A 4194-nucleotide genomic window follows, 5' to 3' on the forward strand; every position below is an offset into this window, starting at 1 on the left:
CCACGAATTTGGAAATGGTCACTTGTTCTCGAAAACACACACATTTTCATGGCTTACTTCTGAAACCCAAGACTAGTAACACATCTTTGTGCCATTTAGCTTCAGGAACAAGTTCTTTTTAAACCCCAGTATTTTGCATAGACTTAAAAAGAATCCTTTAAAAAATGGAAACACCTTGAAAGAAATGGCTTAAATTCAACCCTATGGAATTCAGCCCTCTGGAAAGTTGTACCCATAGGCGATCCACTGGGTATAACTGATCTGCAGCTGCAGCCCTGCAAACTCATACAACAAGGCCATCTATACACTCTTCATTAGCTGGAAATAATAAGAAATTGCACATTACATTTCCAGTATTTCCTAGCCTGTCTGGTTACTCTGTGCCTACTTACCTGGCAAGGGTGGTACTATGATCTTCCTGTCCCTGAATGACTCGGTGTAGTTAGAAGGTGAGGGCCTGTCCATTGCACTGCAGGCAGCCTGACCCCGGTGAAAGTCCACAAATGCCTCCAAATGAAAGGATCTCAGCTACACAATTTATGGTGAGGGGGGGTTGCTTTCAGGCTTTCCCTTATATTGCTCTTTTGGCCTTTTGGCTAGGGCCAAGCAAGACCAATATGGCCAAGGGGATGTCTGAACTCCAAGACCTATGGGGCTTGCATGTAGGATGCATGCCATAGATTTAGGAATATCTGAAGCCCCAGGCAGAAGAGTCTGGGAGGTAGGATACTTGCCGGTGGTAGCACCACACAGCTTTGAACGATTGAGCTCTGCTCAGTCAAAATTTGGAATTTAATTCAGAACTGATTTGGCCCTGGAAAAGAAATTTACATTCAAAATAAAAGCAGTTAAAACATGTTATCACAGTCAAAACAAGCACAAAAGAGTGTTCACTCCCTCGCCCATGCATACCAGTGGGGGATATGCAAATAAAGGACACAGTCCCCTGTAATTTGACCTTGCATGCCAATGCCAGTATGCAAATAAGCACAGCAGAGAGGCTCTCATACAGTAGCTTGCCGTGTTTTCTAGGCCTTTAATAACTTTTGTTTCTCTCCTCTACATTCTCTTCAATTTGTCACATTTTCCTTAAAGTGTTGTGACCAAAACTGAGCAGAGTACTGCAGTAAGGCTTCAACAGTTCTGAACAGGGCAAAAGAATCACTTCCTGTGACACAGAGAGCAATGACATGGAAAAGAGTAAGTGGTGAAGGCAACTGCATTTAGTGGGCACTAGCATCTATCAGCCTTTTGGCCAGAAGCAAGCAAGACTAGGGGGCATTCAAGGTTACCTGGGGCATGGGGCATTCATGCCTGGGGCATATAGGATGCCTGCCAAAACAACAACAAAAATTATTCCCATCAGCATATTTGCCCAACATGGGCCATGTGTTTTATAGTCATGCTCAGTGTTGGCTGCATTTAATCAACTTCATATTTGGTTTCCTTTGCTGAGGATGTGCTGCTTTTGGCAGCAGTTTAATGATAGACAATGTATTTAGTGAGATTTCCTTGTATGCAATAAGACAAGGGGCTTTTTCCCCCATGCCAACTGGGGGAAGAGAACCTCATCTTGGAATCAAGTAAATACAGTATTATTCAGCAGTCCAATGGTTAATGCAAAATATCACCTTTCAGTAATACAAACCAGAACTCATGCCAGAAAATTCAAAACTAAGGTTGACACACCATGCTTAACATGGCCCTTTGTACTTAACTACCACAGGAGTCTTAGAGTAACACATGGTGTTGCACACCACACAATACGTGCTACTACAATAATGTATTCGCAATTCAATGAATTAAGGTCAAGTGAGTGACCTTTAAACAGCTTTCCATCAATTCTTTAAAGAAGCACCACATGATATGTTTGAGCTCATAAAATAAAGCTGCAAGAAGATAGAGTAAACTTTAATCAGCAGTGAAATCAATAACTTCCCTCCGTATTTTGGAATTTTTATCCACCGTTTTTTATCAGATCAAAGAGTTATTTTAATACCTTTATGCCTGAGGCTGCTTCCAGGTGGTGTAGCAGGATGCATCATTTATGGTAATAGCGCTTCATGTGGCTGGAGTATTTTCAATTGTACACTGCAGCTCTATCTCCTTATGTAACTGAGTAGCCTGTTGCTCAAGCCTGTAGTGAGGTAACTGTGGAGGGAGATGTTCTTGTAATGATAAGAAACAGCCCCCTGGCTCTCTCTGGAAACTGTGTGTGTGACTTCTGGTAAGTTGCTTAGGCCAACATTTTCAAAATTATCCACTTTTTATTGTTTCCTTTTTTTGGACAGCCATAAGGGCTCCTAAAGGCTGGTTTTGGAAAGACAATGTCAGACTGACAATGTCAGTCACTCCAACAGATTTCTCAACTCGACTCACTATCAAATATGACCAAACTCAAATTTGTCATCCAAAAAAATGGAGGTATCTGTGCTTAGAGGGGAAAGCTGGCCTTTATCCTTTCTGTGTTTCAGGAAATCAATGTGTAAAATTAGAGTACTATTTACCTACCTTGCTGGGTGGCTGGAAATCTGAAAGAGGCACCTCCTTTCTAAAATCTATGTTCTGGATTTATATAGCCCCTTATTACCATAGAAGCCAAATACCTCAAAGCATTCATGTGAGGCTGACCAGTCCTATACCCCTTGTTTTACAGATGAGGAACTATGAGACAGAGAAGTTAAGGACTCAATCTACAATAAGTGTCTAAGTGGGACCTATGCGAGAGAGAGCTGCATGCATAAGTCCAGAATAGTGATCTTCAAAATTCCCATTCTGCTTCTGCATAAAACTAGAGGCGCCAGAAGTTGGCAGGCAGTTTAGTACTTTATATTAAAATTCCCCAGGCCCTAAAGATCCGTTTCTAGATGTGGCCACCTCAGCTCCTCGTTCCAACTGAGATTCCCAAACTATAAATCCCCCCACCTATCTCACCTAAGGAGCTGAAGAGCACACCTGGCAAGTCAGGCTCCATACAGGACACAGTGATGGTTACCTCTTTCCTTTGTAATAAAGCTGTAGGAGGAGACTCTCTCCCGTACTAGCAGTAGTGATGGCAGCAAATGGGTTCTAGTCCCTGCTGCATGGATTGTTTATTTTATATGAAACCATCACTGGATTAAATGCATAAAAAGTGCTTGGAAAGAGGACTGAAACCCAGGACTCTCTTCTCCCTCTCTCAGAGGAGTGCCAAAACTATGAGGCTACACAGCCCTACTCTCTCTCACTCCCTAGTCCCATGAACCTTTCATTCTTTACTGCAAATTGGAACTGCTTCAACAGAAGGGGTGACAGCTCTCTTGCCTTCAGCTGGGTTTTTGCACAGGTTTTCACGAAAGCTAAAACTAATTAAAGAGCAGGAACAAGCAATTGTCAAACCACAAAAGTTGGGAGGACAAGTGTAGGAACTGAAACTTGTTTAATTTGTCTGCTTGAACTGACTAGATTTCAGGTTGATGGTGTCACTTTAATTCATGCCTATTAGTAAAGGGAGGAACATGCTACTATAAGTGCCAAGCATAATTATTACCTAAAGCTCTTCAGTATGTTGTGGAGTAAAACTAAGTGTAATATCCATAGGAGCATAGGGCTGGAAGGCCTCCTGACACCCTTATTTCACAGGCACCATTTGTCTGAACATCCATAAGACTGTCCATTGTGTGTGACCTCCATGAATCACTTGGGGGGGGCAGGGAAGGGTGGAAACTATAATGTGCCACATATAAAGATATGGGGAAATGAGAACACTACCTGTGTCTTGGCCACTGCAAAGGCAAGGAATTTAGTAGGTAGGCTGAAATATGTTCTGATGAAACCAGGGAAAGGACTGTGCCCCATGTCATGGAAAGGAAAAAAATACCTCATAGCTATTGCTAATCTGACCTAAGGAAAAATCACTTGCTTTCTCCCAAATCTGGCCATCGATTGACCCTATTTTCTCATTTCTGTCTGAAATCAGGTACATAAAAATGATAAACGTTACATAAAAGCAATATAATCCCAATCTGTCCCTCAACCATGTGGATTATCCCATGGAGTATCCCATTGAAATCCAGTGAACTACCTGCAGATGGAGAACCAGAGCTTCAAAGGTATTTAGATGCTTGACTCCAGTTGTTTGAGCTTTTGTAGTCTGAATACAAGGAAAAGAATTAAGCAGCTCCAGAAAACCAAGGGCTGCCTTTAATATTCCAT

The 4194-nt window shown here is 42.0% G+C and overlaps 1 pseudogene; it reads left to right on the plus strand.

The window, feature by feature from the left end:
• Nucleotides 1–384: 384 nt before the first annotated feature.
• On the plus strand, nt 385–574 carry LOC112551124 (annotated as a pseudogene).
• The last annotated feature ends 3620 nt before the right edge of the window (nt 575–4194 follow it).

This window comes from Alligator sinensis, unplaced genomic scaffold, assembly GCF_000455745.1.
Source record: "Alligator sinensis unplaced genomic scaffold, ASM45574v1 scaffold1277_1, whole genome shotgun sequence".
Lineage (NCBI taxonomy): Eukaryota > Metazoa > Chordata > Crocodylia > Alligatoridae > Alligator > Alligator sinensis.